Source organism: Symphalangus syndactylus, chromosome 17 (genome assembly GCF_028878055.3).
Source record: "Symphalangus syndactylus isolate Jambi chromosome 17, NHGRI_mSymSyn1-v2.1_pri, whole genome shotgun sequence".
Taxonomy (NCBI): Eukaryota; Metazoa; Chordata; class Mammalia; order Primates; family Hylobatidae; genus Symphalangus; species Symphalangus syndactylus.
The window spans coordinates 91,451,805-91,469,954 of NC_072439.2; the positions used below are offsets into that span (position 1 = coordinate 91,451,805).

At 34.7% G+C, this 18,150-nt stretch overlaps 1 protein-coding gene across 18 annotated transcripts in view; it reads left to right on the top strand.

Moving 5' to 3' along the window:
• Positions 1–18,150, top strand: part of TP63 (tumor protein p63) — a 262,688-nt gene that overhangs the window by 133,160 nt on the left and 111,378 nt on the right. The window lies entirely within an intron of this gene.

The window sequence follows — 18,150 nt, forward strand, 5'->3', positions numbered from 1 at the left end:
AATGGTCACTGTTGTCATTCTCTGACTCTGTTTATGCATGTATGTATTTTTTCAATGTTTAATACTGCATTAAAGGCATTATAAATTCTATCATCTTCCAATACCTTGATTCCATGTAAGGATCAAGTTGAATAATACAGTAGAACTTTATTCTGGGTAAAAATGAAAGCATAATTTTATCTCATTAAATGTTATTCTAGTCAGTTCCTTTGAGAATATTGGACAGTAAAACACTATTATACATGTTCCTATTTATGTGTATACGTTTGTGGTTATTTCAGTCTGACAAGCCAGCTCTACCATGAGTTTGGATTAGAAATTATGTGTCCAGTGGATGTAAGAACTATGATCTTTTCTTGGTATTCTTCCACTTGATTGGTATTCCTTTAAAATAATTAGAATTAATCCAATTAATAAAATTAATATGTCTGTGAGTACAAATATGATTATAATAAATATACCCAATAAATGGTTTAATACCATATAGGATGTATCAAAAGAAATAAAACTTTTAAAATGACTGTACCCATTTAGACATTTAAAAATGTTTCCAAGTAGCCATTGTAGGCAATTATGTTGCTGGACTTCCTCCGTGTCACTGACCTTCAATGAAAGATTATTCAGAGCATAAAAGTGTCCCTATTTTAATGCTGTTTTTTTTCTGAATTAAAATTATCTTATCCTATTTGCCTATTCATGTTACACTCTAAATTTGGCTGAATACATTTTTTAAAAAGATGAACATTTGTTACCATTGATTATATTCCAATAATAAGTCACAGACTGGTTTGTAACTTACCACAGATTGTTTACCAGGGATACAACTTCATGAAATCAGAAATTATACCTTTTTTTGTGCTAAACATTATAAAGCCTGGCACCTGTTCATTTTTAGCAAATGTTTGTTGAATGGTTTGAGGCGGTAGTAGCCTCATCTCTTGAACTAAATTGTTAGCGCCTTTAGAAAAGTGGTACAATCTGAATCTTCTAAATGCTGCATATTGCCTTGATCTAAGTTTTGAAAACCAGACACAATCCTTATCACTGGGGCACCATCCTTGTTAGAATTTTTTATCTGTTGCTTTCTATTCATCTGGAATGTGTAAATATTCAATTAAAATTATTTTGGGCCAGGTGTGGTGGCTCACGCCTGTAATCCCAGCACTTTGGGAGGCCGAGGCAGGTGGATTACCTGAGGTCAGGAGTTTGAGACCAGCCTGCCCAACATGGTGAAGCCCCGTCTCTACTAAAAATACAAAAATTAGCTGGGCGTGGTGGCACATGCCTGTAATCCCAGCTACTTGGGGGCTGAGGCAGGAGAATTGCTGGAGCCCGGGAGACGGAGGCTGCAGTGAGCCGAGATCGTGCCACTGCGCTCCAGCCTGGCGAACAGAGCAAGACTCTGTCTCAAAAAAAAAAGAAAATTATTTTCGCATCTATTAAGAAATTTGCAGCAAAGTTAAGCAGCAACAGTTTACGCCTTTGGGGAATTATTGAATAGTATTATGCCTAGAAGTCTGTCCCTTCTATTTCATTTTAAAGAACATTTTTCTCTGAGTTTATGCAAATTTCAGGAGGCTACTCCAAGTCATCTCTACAGATTGTTAGGCAAGACAAAATGTTTGATACTGCAAATTTTCTCTTGAAACGTATCAGTCACTTCCACTGTATAAATCATGTAATATGTCAGAGGTTTTTGTTTGGATGAACTAAAGCTAATTGCAGTAAAGATTTGAAGAATGATACTTATGCATCAAAAACAAACAAATAAATATGTTTGAGTAATGCTCTATGGTTTAAAAAGTTATTTCACATCTTTTATTACCCTTGCTCTGCACAACAACAGGCAGTGTATATCTACTACCATTCTAAGTGCATTATCTCTTTGGATTTTTGGCTTAATTAAATGTTATGAAAAGCCACTTAACTTCATTAGTGAACAGGTTAGTATGTATGACTAATTAAAAGGTACCCATAATATTTTATATTAACATTAAACAAGTAAAAATGTGGCTATTGTTCAGGAGCTCCACGTTGAATGAGATCTCAAAGATATGTTTTCTTTATTATTGTTTCATGTTATTCTACCTGCAGGTGACATTTATGATAAAGCTGAGACATATGTATATATAAATATATAATGTATGTTTTTATATATTATATCTGAATATATATAATGTATATTTTTATATATTATATCTAAATATATAATGTATATTTTTATATTATATCTAAATATATAATGTATATTTTTATATTATATCTAAATATATAATGTATATTTTTATATTATATCTAAATATATAATGTATATTTTTATATATCTAAATATATAATGTATATTTTTATATATTATATCTAAATATAATGTATATTTTTATATATCTAAATATATAAAGTATATTTTTATATAGTATATCTAAATATATATAATGTATATTTTATATATAATATATAATGTATATTTTATATATTATATCTAAATATATAATGTATATTTTATATATTATATCTAAATATATAATGTATATTTTATATATAATATCTAAATATATAATGTATATTTTATATATTATATCTAAATATATAATGTATATTTTATATATTATATCTAAATATATAATGTATATTTTATATATTATATCTAAATATATAATGTATATTTTATATATTATATCTAAATATATAATGTATATTTTATATATTATATCTAAATATATAATGTATATTTTATATATTATATCTAAATATATAATGTATATTTTATATATTATATCTAAATATATAATGTATATTTTATATATTATATCTAAATATATAATGTATATTTTATATATTATATCTACTACATAATGTATATTTTATGTATTATATATACTACATAATGTATATTTTATGTATTATATATACTACATAATGTATATTTTATGTATTATATATACTATATAATGTATATTTTATATATTATATATACTATATAATGTATATTTTATATGGTATATAGAAATATCTATAACGTATATTTTATATAGTATATAGAAATATCTATAACGTATATTTATATAGTATATAGAAATATCTATAACGTATATTTTTGTATATTATATATAAACATATATAACGTATATTTTTGTATATTATATATAAATATATATAATGTATATTTTATATATTATATATAAATATAATGCATATTTTTATATTATATATATATGTGTGTGGAGGATGAAAGCACTGATCAGCTGATTGGCCTTGAAGATAGTCTCACTTTCTTTAATTTTCATGATTGCCTTCCTGTTAATAATGTGACAGACTCTTTTTTAGCCCTCCTGAGTTGACTATTTGGGCACACGTGACAGTATAAGTACAACTCGTGATTGAGTAAAGGTTTGTTTGCTTGATTGCTCAGTTATCTGAGAGTGAGATCTTGGCTCTCATTTGGCTAAAGCAGTAAATGTCTGGGCAGTGTCTGCTGATGTCGATCAGCAGGTCAGTTCACATCAACATTCAGCAAATTTGTTGATTGATTCATTTATTCTTAAAATATGTTGAAAATTTCCTATGCATATGACCCTGTTTAATATTTGTTTGAGAATCTAATGGCTTTAGTATAGGTATCATTCTCAACGGAATTCGATAGCATTTCGGAAACTGTTGAGCATGGCAGAGTGATAAATTGTGCTTTTGTTTACATGACTAATTGTAAGGGTTTGGAAACACTCCTTTGATGTACTGAGAGCAGCTAATGAAGACAGTTAAATAAACAAACCATTATGATGAATCTAGGAGTTCATATAGACATTCTGCTAATTTACTTTTTGTCCCTGGCCCAAAGTTTTATGTATTATCTTCCCAAGCATAACAACTATTTTACATTTAATGGAGAGCTAGTTTGTTTTTCTTCATAACCTAATGCTCTGTTCACTCACTTAGAATGTCACCGGTCAAACTGGCTTTAGAGATCACCTACTAGCTAGCTAATGCTTTTTACCAATAAGGAAACTGATGCTCTTAGAAGGGAAGTGATAAGCCTTAGATCACATTGCTGATTGGTGATGGAGCCAGTCTAGAATCCAGGTCCCCTAATTGTTTCCACTACACTTTGATGCTTCCTTTAAGAAGCTAGATGCTATATAAAATCTCTTGAAACTAGCTTTGTATTTCACCAATCAATGCATACCAACTTGAGACTAGCAAACTTTTTTGGTAGGTTCCATAGTTGCTCTCACACTGTCATTTTGCCTAATAGCAGCTCATATCTACTTGGAGCAAGTATCAAGGATTTTCCTCGGATGCATTTGGTGGTTATTCAATGCTGTTTAGTGCCTAGACTACATCACATTTAATGGAAAATTAGATTGAATTTCGGTCTCATTTTCAAGAAATGTGCTGTAAGAGCATGCCAACCCCAACCCCTTGATAATCTTGTCTAACAGCGTTGGTGGTGTAATGAATTAGTCTTGCACGAGTCTGCTGCTTCTAGAGGGCTAAGCAGGGGATCAAATCCTCCCTTTGTAGTGCGACAAGCTGCCAGAGAAGTGATTGATATTGCAGACAGACTTCAAGGAAGAAATAAGCAGATAAGTGGGGTAATAAGTAGATAATACTACTACTTTGCACTTAGTGTCTTTTATCTGAGCATCTGAAGGCAGCTGTATGCTTAAACATCAAGGCCCCTTAGTGTAAGGAGACAACGGGGTCTTTCCTTTTATTCTGTGGTCCTCCTCCATAATCGATAAATCAGTGAAAATATTTCCAAAGAAAGATCAGCGGTAAAGATTTGTTTTTGCCCTTTCTCTGTGAAGCTAAGTCACCAGGATATGAAGCAATCGCTCTAAAAGTTATCTTGATCTTGATGCAATGTTTTGTATGCACTTTCTCCTACAATGTTCGGATCTGAAAAAAGAAACTTCTACTGTACCAAGTAAGGCATTTACTGTATTTTTAATCCCTTCTGATTGTGTCAGACTCATTCCTCTGAGTAATTCTCATTCTTGCATTTGTTTTACTTCTCAAAAATTTCCCTTGTAAACCTTATTTTGGGTCAAAGTCCTTAGACAGTAAATCTTTCAGACAGCTTCAGGCCATTATGGCTCCAAGAAACCATTGTGAAGGAAAGTTGTGTTTAATAAGGTTGATGGACCCTGTTAGAGATCTCTCTGAGTATGCTTTCATTAATTTTGTACACATCTTGTTAATTCACACAAAGAGAGTAAGTTGCCAAGCCAAAATTGTTTCTTTTTAGCAGACCATGACTCAAAATTCAGAAGCTGATTCCTAGGAGAGTTAAAGAACAATACTGGCTGCCACATTTTTTTTTTTTTTTTTAGGTAACTTTGCTCTTTAACAGAGACTAGAATAATTTTCTACTCATTAAATCACCAAATATAAATACCCAGTGACCTTACAAATATTGTTTAATCATCCTCTCTCCATCAATGGCTTTTTTTTTCTAGTTTATGTCACGTGAGGGTATTTGTTAAATCATAGAAAACTTTGAGATCACAAAAGTCATCAGATCTAACCACCCATGCTGTCTGGCCTTTAACTCCATTATAATATGCAAGTGACTGGCTTATAATTCCCTTAGAAAGTAAGAGAACACATATCCATGTATTCTGTCTTTTGAAGATCAGAAAATATAGCTGAATATGAAACAAAAGCAACAAAAAACACGAAGTTCTTAGCTTCATATTTATAGTTTGTCTAAAGAAAAAATTGCTTTCTTCCTCACGCCTGTAATCCCAACACTTTGAGAGGCCGAGGCGGGTGGATCACGAGGTCAGGAGATCGAGACCATCCTGGCTAACACAGTGAAACCCCGTCTCTACTAAAAATACAAAAAAATTAGCCGGGCGTGGTGGCGGGCGCCTGTAGTCCCAGCTACTCGGGAGGCTGAGGCAGGAGAATGGCGTGAACCCAGGAGGCGGAGCTTGCAGTGAGCCGAGATCGCACCACTGCACTCCAGCCTGGGCGACACAGCGAGGCTCTGTCTAAAAAAAAAAAAAAAAAAAAAAAAAAAAAAAAAAAAAAAAATTGCTTTCTTCCAACAAACTGCATTTCCTTTAGAACACAAATTTTATACTTGGAAGAAGATTAAAAAAGGACTATGTGTAGCACCTTTGCAACCATCTTTCCTTGTGACCAAATACTTCTGTGAGCTGATAAGTCTCAGGTTGACATAATTAAAGATAAAATGTGACAGGAATTGTATGTGCATCTGTGTTTGAAGGGAGCCTTGCAGTAAGTAGAACATAAAGATATATGCATCGCTGTTTTGGTAATCTCAATATAGTATTGATTATAATCTCATATTTTTCCCACTTTATAATTTATAAACATTTCATCTCATTTAACAACCCTTACAGTTACCTGTAAATGAGATGATGTAGGTGTTGTTATCCCTATTTAATAATTGTGAAAGTAGAGTTTCCAATTTTCCCCACGGCTACCAACCTAGAAAGTATCAGAACCCAGACCTTTTGACTCCCGGCCAAGTATGAAGTGCTTTCAAATAGGGCATCAGATACAGCAAATCATCTGTTACTATGAAGTGCTATACAAAATGTTAGTACTGTTATCGAATATATTCTCAAGACTTAGGTACACAGTTGGCCATTGAAGTACAAATCTTTTCCTATAGAAAGGAAATTGACAGCCAGGCATGGTGGCTCACGCCTGTAATCCCAGCACTTTGGGAGGCAGAGGCAGGCGGGTCACGAGGTCAGGAGTTTGAGACCAGCAGCCTGGCCAACATAGTGAAACCTCATCTCCACTACAAATACAAAAAATTAGTCAGGCGTGGTGGCAGGCACCTGTAGTTTCAGGTCCTTGGGAGGCTGAGGCAGGAGAATCGCTTGAACCTGGGAGGCGGAGGTTGTGGTGAGCCAAGATCGTGCCACTGCACCCCAGCCTGGGCACCAAGAGTAAAACTCTGTCTGAAAAAAAAAAAAAAAAAAGAAAAGAAAGAAAGAGAAAGAAAGAAAGAAAGAAAGAAAGAGAAATTGACTTGTAAACTACATATAAGGAAGTCATTTGCTGTTATTGAGTCCACTGTGTTAAGTTTTTTACAACTTCAAACTCATTCTGCCTCAAGTCAGTCTTACTTTCTTTTCCTCACCCCAAACCCAGAGGATTCTGCCTTCTTGCTGGGTTCTAGGTTCTACCCTTTCAGTATAAGATGAAAACCACCTTCCACACAGCTACCTAGATCGTAATACGTCATGTTTTCTCTCTCTTTGTTTTCACTTAGTTTTGTCTTTCTATTTGATTGGGGGTGCTCTTTGGATGGAGGTTTTTGTAAAGTACCTTCTAATATACTTGGGCAACTATTATACTTCTCTGAATATTGTAAGCATCTTGTCCTCATTTATTTTTACTGATATCTAACCTTCTATCTCTCTTTAATTCACACATTTTTAAATATCTTTTTTAAGGCCCAAACATAGAAGTGAAAACTTTTCACAGAGAGAAACAGAGGTTACCTTTTACTATTACCTTAGTATGTTTATTGGAAACCTATAATAGTCACCAACACTTAACTGAATTTAAAGCAGAAATTGAAGCAGATGAATGGGATGATTGAGATAAAGTTTTGGTACCCTTGAAATATAAGCCTTGGGCCACAAATAAAAATATACGTAGTTCTCATAGTTTAATGAGTAATGTAATTATTTCAAATATGGGATGCAATACTAAGAATGAGGAGAGAAGGAGAGCCACTTGACACTTACAAAATAGTTGCAAATTTGGGAGGCTGAGGCAGAAGGACTGCTTAGCCCAGGAGGTTCAGACTAGCCTAGGCAACATAGCAAGACCCTGTCTCTCTAATTTAATGAAATATAAAAAATAGTTGCAAAACATTGGGACACTTATTTCCAATCTTTGGATTTCATATTGTCTTTCTCTAAAATAAAAATGTGTGGTTATATGATTTCTAAAGTCTCTTGACGTAATATTCTTTAGTTTTATTTTTATCATTGCTTACAATTACTGCTCATATTATCATTACAATAAGCCTGACATTCGTTTTCATCTCTTATCTTTGGAACACCATGTTTCCCTCCAGAGACAGAGACAGAGCGCTTCCTCCTTTCTCTTCTCGTCTTGCTGGGGCCTAAGAAGAGAAAGGGGCACTATTGTTAGGGGTGAATACATGTATAGTCCTAGGAAATAATGAAAAAAGAATTTAGGAGTGGGTGCTTAACTGACTGCTTTCAATTAAAGGCTCACAATCCTATAGAAGAGTAGCAATGAAGAAATGGATCTTTATGTTTGAATTCCTAAATTTATCCTGAAAACAAAAGCCAGCCCCTGCTAGGTTAGAGTCCTCCAAAGCTAGGGATCTGTTAGGAGCACTGGTTTTGCCTTACAGACCTAAATGTAAATGTTAGTCTCAGATGGGGAGAGAGTTGAACTCTCTAATTAGCCCTGCAGGTCAGTCTTGAAAGAAACAAGAGTGTAGCATCCAGCAATTTAAAAAGGCATCCTGTGCAATTGTTTGCTGAGGGTCAGAGGGTAAATGCTGTTGTGACAGTTGGGTGGACTTGGCACACTTCTCTACGCAGGATAAGAGGGAGAAGAGAGGTTGATGTTGATCTTTGGTGACAGCAATAGCAGAAGACAGTTCCCAAAATTCTAGGGTCTTTTAAATATCCTTTCAATTGACATGAAAGGCTTCCATTTGCAATCCAAGGAATTGAAATATCAAGTCACAGGAAATAAGAGGTGATCTAGCCTATACCTTTATCTTCAGGGAAGTTAAATCATAAACCTTTCTGGAAGCTTAAAGCTGAAGTGTATTTCTCATATTTACTTCAAGTATGAGAAGGATACAGATAACTCAAGTCCACCACGGTCTTATTCCAACATATCTTTCCTACTCTGTCTTCCATCTCATGGCATTCCAGGCTCACCTAATTCACCCTGTTATTTTTTTATGTTTATTTTTATTTTATTTTGACACAGAGTCTTGCTCTGTCACCTAGACCGGAGAGCAATGGCACAATCTCGGCTCACTCCAATCTCCGCCTCCCGGGTTCAAGCGGTTTTCCTGCCTCAGCCTCCTGAGTAGCTGGGATTACAGGCAACCGCCACCATGCTCAGCTAATTTTTGTATTTTTAGTAGAGATGGGATTTCACCATGTTGGTCTGGCTGGTCTCAAACTCCTGACCTCAGGTGATCCACCCTCCTCTGTCTCCCAAAATGCTGAGATTACAGGTGTGAGCCACCATGCCTGGCCTCACCCTGTTATTCTGAATGCATAATTTCATGTCTCTGTCTTTTGTCCTATGCTGTTTCTTAATTAGATTCCTAAATGTCTATTTCCTTTTCACCTTAAGGATTCAACTCCTTGTTTCTTCATGAAGAATTAATCACTCCTTTCTCTCTGTTCCCATAGAACTATGTATGTAACTTTATACTTACTTAGCATTCACTTTAGTTACTATTTCGCATGTACTTCACCCGACTTCGTAAACATATATTTTTTTTCTTTTAAGTATATGCCTCCTATACTAGATAAGGAAGTCTTTGGACAGATGCTGAGTCTTCTTCTTTTTTATTTATTTATTTATTTATTTTTTTTTTTGAGTCAGAGTCTTACTCTGTCACCCAGGCTGGAGTACAGTGGCTGGATCTCAGCTCACTGCAACCTCCGTCTTCCAGGTTCAAGTGATTCTGGTGCATCAGCCTCCTGAGTAGCTGGGATTACAGGCATGCGCCATCACATCTGGTTAATTTCTGTATTTCCAGTAGAGGCAGGGTTTCACCATGTTGGCCATGGCTGGTCTCGAACTCCTGGCCTCAAGTGATCCGCCTGCTTTGGCATCCCAAAGTGCTGGGATTACAGGCATGAGCCACTGGGCCTGGCCAAGTCTTATTCTTCTTTAGGTCTTATTGCAGGATAATGTACAATAAAGCATTCAGTTAGTGTTTGAAAGGAAATGTGTTTGTCTACATGTGTATGTGGGAGAAATAAAATGGTCTCTAACTGATGGCCTCTAACACACTTCTAGTATTAACATACACTGAATGGGTCTATAGTTTGATGTATCAATAAAATCAAATCAACTAATTTTTAATCAGCTATTATTTACTTTAGCCTTCATTTTTTTTTGTCTTGATTCCCTGTAAGAGGATGAAAAACTCAAATTTGACAATCTTTCCTATTATGTGAATCAGTAAACATTTTTGACCTTTTCCATTCTAGAGTCATAATGGAATCGAAAGTAGAACTTGTCTGATGGGTGAGGATTGTGCATGAGTTTTAATTTGCTTAAGTAGTCTTCTAGCTGTTGATCATGACCAAGAACTTATTATTGTTGTTAAATAGGAATTGTAAGAATGTGGATATTTTGAGGAATGAGTTAGGAGAAAAGAAGCTGAATATATCTCTTAAAGAGATGCTTAGACTGAAATATCAGTTCCCTTTTTTGTCCACAATCTTACAGATCTGGTCACACCACTTACATTGTTATCAACTCAGCCCTTTAACTTTGTAGCTTAAATCCCTTACCCCATAGAGAAACTATCACAAAACCTCGTAATCAAAAAAATACTTAAAGAAGAGAATATAAGTAAATGATTAAGATCGGTGTAATATTACCATTTCATTCACTTAGCAACTGAGTTAAAAATAATTCCTTAGCTTTATTTTTTATTTTTCTGAAGCCAGCTTTCCCATAGCTTGTGTATGTGTGTGTCTTTATATTATTTATAATGAAGCCTGACTTTGCTATGCATTTCTTTTTGTGATTTAAATACAACACTCATACTGAATTCCGTTTGAAGAAATGATTTCATCATTATCAGGAGGCTACAGTCTATAGTTTCCCTTTACTTTTAAGCAACATGTATATTAACCCTAAAGTAAATTTCAATCTTTGCTGGAAATTACCTATATTTTTAAAATGCATCACTCCTCTTGAGTATTTTTTAATCTCTTTGTGACATTATTACAAAATTGTCTAGTTCATGATCAATGCAGATGATGTTTTCTTACAAAATCAAACCAACAGCCTCCATAGGCCAGCAGATCTGGCTTAACCACCCAGGTCACAGAGGCACACCTACTTGGTTGCACCACTTTTTAATCGACTTGTGAATCAGGCTTGGGAAGGTGGAGTTAAGTCAGTTCATTGTGTCTGTAACAGTAGGAAGCTCAGAAGACCAACAGGTAGGGAAAAAAGCTGCAAAGAAAATCCGTGGGAGCCATTTGTGTCCACAGGACCTCTCAATTTCCCTTGCAGAGCATGCAAATGAAAAAGGTGATTTGCTCTGATATGCAATTCCTGCACAATGTTCAGGCATGCGTGCAAGACAGTAATCTCTTTGTGACAGAGTAACCTGTGTAGCACAGGGGAGCATGAAATTTGGAGCCAGCAAACCTGAGTTCCAAGCTCCAGCCTTAAGTATAGTTTATTGTATGAACTTGAATATGACATTTAACCCCTCTAGAGCCTCATTTCCTTATCTGAGAATCGAGGACAATAAGACTCTGCCAACTTCACAGACTTCTTATATGGATCAAACCAGAACAGACATCTCCCAAGCAGAGTGTGAGTGCTTACTCTGCATACTTTCCAAGCTGCAGGAAATATAGAACTAAATTGGGCATTGCCTTTGCTCTCAAGCTTCTGTTTCAGTGTGGGATTCATGGAAACATGACTAAAAGGCAGTAAGATCAGATCAACAATAATATAGGTATCCCAAGAATTGAGTAAAATGTTAATGGAGAGAGCAACTGACTGCCTAGAAAAGACAAGAAATTACAAAAAAAGGCAAGAAGACAGATCCTAGCAAGCACAAGCTAAGTACATAGAAGCCACTCAACCAGTGTGGAGTAAAATGGAAGTAGCAGTTATGTGGGTGTTAAAGAATGTGTTGGAGTTTGCCTGTTGGAGATAATAGAGGAACTAGGGTCTACAGAGCTGCCAAATTGTGAAATATAAGAGATGTATGCTTTGTAAGCTGCAATGCAGGATACCTATCCTTAAGCTCTTATTACCCAGCCCCAAATCACTGCACCCTTCTTTGCCCACTAATAAGACTTTTCCAAAAGAAATACTCAGGTTAGATCATCCTAGACAGAAATATAGAATACTTTAAAGCTACAACTGATCATTAGGTTCTTATCAAAATATTTTCTTGCACTCTCGAAGTTGGATTTGGTTTTTCATTTTGGAAAACAATTTCCTCCATAGCTTACTTATAGGCCCCTATTTCCTAATCCTATGTACACTTAACTCTCTTCTGTACTCAGGGTCACTGGGACAAAAATGACACAAGGAAGGCACTTATTTTTATGTCTTTATTATTGTTTTGGACCAAGATCTCCTACACCCCACACTTAGAGTGAGTGGAAATTGTTTCCAGAGACAGGTGCTTTTTCTCCCATGGCTTATTGTCACAGAGGAAGATGACACCCGCCTGGTGACATCTGTGCCTGGGAGAGCTGCAGTCCATGCTGCTTCCCCAGTTTTAAGAAACACTATGGTTTGTCATACCTAAATTACTTCCACCTCTGTGCTGGCGGTGGCAGTGATCTCAGTTATCCTGGGTCCAGCTAAGGTTTCAATCTTTCTGTTTTCCTGATCATGTTGACTCTCTTCTTCTTCTTAAAATGCAATTTTTCTTGTTTTGTGTTTGTGGTAAGGGCTATTTTCTGCCAAAACAGACATTATCAAAGCAGTTGCATAGTGAGGGACTGGTGTCCTTTCTAAGTGTAGAGAAAATCCAAGAATGTCAGGCCCAGAAAGGACTTTAGAAATCTCACAGGATTTGGCCAACTCTTTGTCGTACTTGCAAGAGGCTGAGAAACAAACAGACTAGAAAGCTATGTCAAGGCCTTGTAGCAAGTCACAGCATGAGAAAAGTGGAACTTTAAAAAATATAGATAGCTACAGATACCACATTTACATATACCATTTTTGTATACTTAGGATTTAAGGGTAATGTAATCCTGAACAGTGTAGCAGAGAGGATTAGTGAAAACAGGGTTCTCGGAGTGACCTATCCACCCTCGTGGTTCATGATGCAAAGGTGGTGTGCATACTGGATGGGAGATTCACAGGTGGGATTATCCATGGGTTCCTGATGTCACAAACCTGTGACTTCTCCTATTTTCTAAAACTGAACTGTGGCTGCTAGCAGACACATATGCTATAACTAAAGGTGCAGACTGGCAGCAGTTAAAACCAGAGACGGATGCTAGAACTCTCTAAGAGCAAAATGCAACCCCCGCCCCACTTGGAGTTCATCTAGGATTCCAAAGTAAATACACCTCCTTTCGATTTTGCCTAGGGATTTTTTTTTTTCCTGGAAAGGGTGGAGAAGATTTACGTAAGAAAGCTGAGTTGCCTCAAAATACAGCCTCCAGAAAGAATGAGGCATCTCCTGCCCAACCTATTATTCCTGCTGAGGAGAGAGAAATTGAGGAACTAAAAGTGAAGCCTAAAATTGCTAGGGCTGAAATCTTGGTAGAAATCAACTAGTCTAAAAATTAGCTGCCTCACTGGCCCTTTAGGGTGGAAATACCACAAGGAGCAGACGTCTGATGTCAAGTTGAGAGGGAAGTTGTCTGTCTTCATCAATAGTAAATCAAATCTAGGTTAAACAGACAAATGCCATCTCCAAGGAGAGTACGATCACAATTTTATAGGATGCCGAATATATAGTAACACTAAATCCAATTAACAGGTTGAAAACCTGAGGCATGGGCAGGGGAAGTGTCTTGCTTCAAGTAATGTAATGAATTTACTGGCAGATGCAGAACTTAACCCAAAATTCATGACTCTTAGAACAGTGTCCTTTCATGCATGATCCTGAAATGCAAGAGGGGTTTCGTTTTTATGGTTTCAAGGTAGAATGAATTATGAAAATCTGGGCTTGTATTATAATATATCCCAGTGTGGAATCAGAAGGAAAAGTGATGTGTTATGCAATGAACTTGAGTGAATATTTATTCATTATCCGTTCAGCAAAAGAGACTAACTCAAAATCAAAGAGGTGAAACCCAAAGCCCAGTTTCCCTGATGTTAATTCCAGAGTTCTTTCCACTATTCTTTGCTGGCAGTTGACTGCGTCTATGACCATTTGCCATGGTGGCAGCTCTGTGGAGGATGTGGCAGTAAGTAGGGGGGCCAGGGACTGAAATATATAGTTTTAATCTGGCTGTTCAAACATAAGACAATCCAGTGCTTTAAAAAATAAGAATTTATAGGATATATTTAGTAGCCATCTTCAGAAACACACATTTTGATAAATACAATAATAAAAGATACTGAAATTTATATGGAATCTATCATAAACTAAATAGTGCCATAGGGCTGATTGGGGAAGATAAATATTATAATTTGAGGTGATATTTTGCTTTTAGAGATGAAAGTTCAAAGAAACTAAACGCATCACTATTCAAACACAATTTAGTTTGATTTAAGACCTTCTCTTTCCAAAGTAGACCAGTCAATGGGAGTACAGATGAGTATGTTTATTTTAATGAATAACGTATAATAGCAATAGGAGGAACTTAATTTGTTGATGAGTTTTTACTCTAAGAAATTTTAAAAAGTATTTTAAATAATAGTAGCTGCTGGTGCTTGCACTAGTGTTGTAGTAAGGTGAGCTCTGTAATGCATTGTTGGCCTAAGCATAAACTGGTATACTGTTTGGAAATTAATGTATCTATCAGGCTTTAAAATATTTTTGTCTTTTAATTGAATAATTTGCTTATGGTAGTGTATTTTAATAAATAGTGTAATAATTTTTGCTTTATGATTATACTGGTAAAGAAAAATCAAAGCAAATTGAATTCCCAACTAATTGGAAATAGCTAAATTAATTCAATAACTATGTAGCAATTTAATTTTTTAATTTTCAAATTTAATTTAACATAATGCGTTTAATGAACTGAAAATGTACTCATTTTAGCAGATTAATTTCAAAAAGTAGGTATATGCATCTGTATACACAGATACATATGTACATACTCAACAAAATATATCTTTGGTATTTAGTATGTGGTACAGCTGGTAAAACACATACTTATGTGTAATATGTATCTCTGGAAGAGAATAAACCAAAATGCTAATGGTGTCTACCTGCAGTTTCTAGGATAAATGACTGCAATTTATTCCATACATTATGTATTTTCTATATTTTCAACAACATATTTGTAATTTAAACACCTACATGTATTTTTAAAAATCCTAAAGAAGTGAGTTTTATATAATAAAATAGAGTTTTTATTTTAATGTATATAATACTATAAAGGAAAGCAATTTGGAAATATTTGATGAATCTGTTAAAGGGTTAAACCTTTATTAATGAAGACAGTACTCCCTCAACAGAGCAGGGATTGGGAATAAGGCAAAATATATTAATAAATCACTTAAAGGAGAAATGCAGAGGGCTAATGAACATATTGAAATACATGTAATATCACTAGCAATAAAAGGAATTAATATCAAAATATTTTTTTCCTTTATAAAGTTGGAAAAGATAATCCTGTCAGTGCTGTAGTAGTTAGCCTCATTCAAATGTAATTTGGTGCAGTCTTTTTGGAAAATAACTTGATATTATACCCATGAAGTGACTTAAGTCCATAACATTTGACCCAGTACTTTTAGTTGTAGGAATACTTAACAGGGAAAAATACTCAAAATATTATGATAACTAAAAAAAATTATATTGCATATGATCTCAATCTTGTTTACATACATAAACACAGGAGGAAGATCATAGAAACTTTTAATGTAATTCTGAGAGTGCGCTTATAGTTGACTTTCATTTTTTATTTGTATTTTACTTTTTTCTTCTAAATTTCACACTATTTTTGTAATCTAAAATTTTTAAATCCATAATACAAAACAGTATGAGGAGAGATTATCTTATCTCTGTACATTTGTATATCTATTTACTTGAACTGTAAGTAAGGCACTATCTAAATCCAGGTAAGCGGTAAAATACTGTTATTATAATCATAGCATGGGCTATATGGTAAATGAACTGTAGGACATACATGACATTGAAGAAGGATAAATACAGGAGTAGGGGGAAAAGTAAATATTAAGATGTAATTTAACAATGAAGCAGTGTTTGTAGATTCCAGTCTCAAAATACACAGATTCGGATCTCAATTCCATTGTTAAATACCTATCTGCATTTCAGTGTCTTCATCTGTACAATAGCAATGAACATAGTATCTCAGGCATAATTTTGTGAGAATTAAATGAGTTTGTTATATGTAAAGTGCTTTGAGTACCTTAACCATAAGAAGTGCAGAGAGAATCTAAATTCTGTCTACCATTTTATCTTTTACTTGAACATGTATACAAATAAAAAATTAAATCTAGAATATAACTGTAAGATTTACAACAGAACTCATCTCCCTTTCTATGCCTATAAGACTTACCCATTTTTCAGAACTTAGCTGGTCATCCTAAAATGGAAGAGATCTAATATCTTGCTTTGGAACTTAGCCTCAGACTAAAAATTGATTTGTTGACTAATTTAGTGGCTTCAGTAGCTTTTTCAAATGCTAATTCTTATCACCTGTCTGAGGCAGAAGAGGAAGGTAAACACTTAATTCACGCAATATTAGAACTTTAAAAGTTACTCAGCATGTTCTGTTGATCATCCTTCAAATTAATGGTAGCTGATATCAAAAAGATCTCATTGGTTTTGTTCTGCAGCAGCTTGGAAAGCCCCAACATTTCTTAGCTTTCACACATGTTCTAAAAACCCCAACCCTTTTTGACTATTACAGGTTTTTCATGCTGACAACTGTCCCTATTTGCAAATAATTATTAAGGGCTTGAGATACGGAGCTTGAATTGAAAGCAGTATTTTTTTTCTCTCTTCTATTTTAATTAGATACTATACTTTGATTTTTACAAGATGAAAAGGCATCTCTCTGTAAAATCTCTCTGTAAAAAGGCATCTCTCTGTGTCTGTCTCACAATAAATGCTTTGGGTAAATACTCTTCTAATTCTAGTTCTTTCTTATAGAATTATAGAACTGTTTAATTGAGCTAATTCTCACCGAGCTTTTAGAGTACTAAACGTGACATGATGAACATAAATGTATTCTGACTTCAAAAACTTCGTAATCTAGTTGAGGAGAGAGTTAAGTATACAACTTTTTGCATTGAACGGTAGAATTTTATTACTGCTTTTATTTATATTCATGTAAAATAAGAGAAGGTTTAACTTCAACTAGGGTTTAGAGAAATTCTCACATCGGTAGGGTTTAAAGAATCTAAAAGTATTTGAATATATCAGGAAAGCAAATGAAGGCATTCTAAACTGAGGGACCGGATTGAACAGAAGGACAAAAATAGCCAGCTGGGGTCCGCATTTGCTAAGCAGAGTGGATTATAAGGAAAGTGAAGCTGAAACGGTAGTTTGGGGCCAGATTTTAAAGGGCCTTGAATGCCATTCTAAATAATTTGTCTGGTCCTGTTGGCACTGGGACACCCTGAGGAGTGACATGATCAGAGTTGCCCTTTAGGAAAGATGAAGTGATAGTGAGGGAGCTCTAGCAGGGAGGAAAGAGAGTGAAGATATTGCTGTATATTCCTTTTTTGCCCTCGTTCAGCATTCAGGTAGATTTGTTATTAAAACACAGAAGCGTTGATTGTCAGTCCCTGTACCTGCTAGTTCTGTATTCAAGGAATCAAACAACCGTGGATCATAAATATTCAGGAAAAAGATAAAAAATAAAAATACAACAAACCAAAAAAATCCAGTATAACTATTTAACTTTTTCACATAGGGATGTCAAATGGAGCCATTGACATCGGTATTTTATGAAAATGGCATTTCAAATCTGAGACAAATATATATTATTCAATGAATAATAAAGATCAGTTTTCGATTGGTGAGAGTGGATTTTCCTTTGTTTTTCATACAGACACACATTGTGGAAAGTTAAAAGACCTGCATGTGAAAACATTCAAAAATCCTAATATTGTAATATGGTTGCAAAATTTTACATTGGGCTGGGAAAGGCCTTTCATGCTATGTCTGAAACACAGTAAGTCATAAAAGAAAAAATGATAACGTTGACTATGAAAAAATTAGAATTTTCCTACACCAAAAAGCAAACCATAATACTGTATGCAAATTTGAAAGACCAGACATACCTAAAC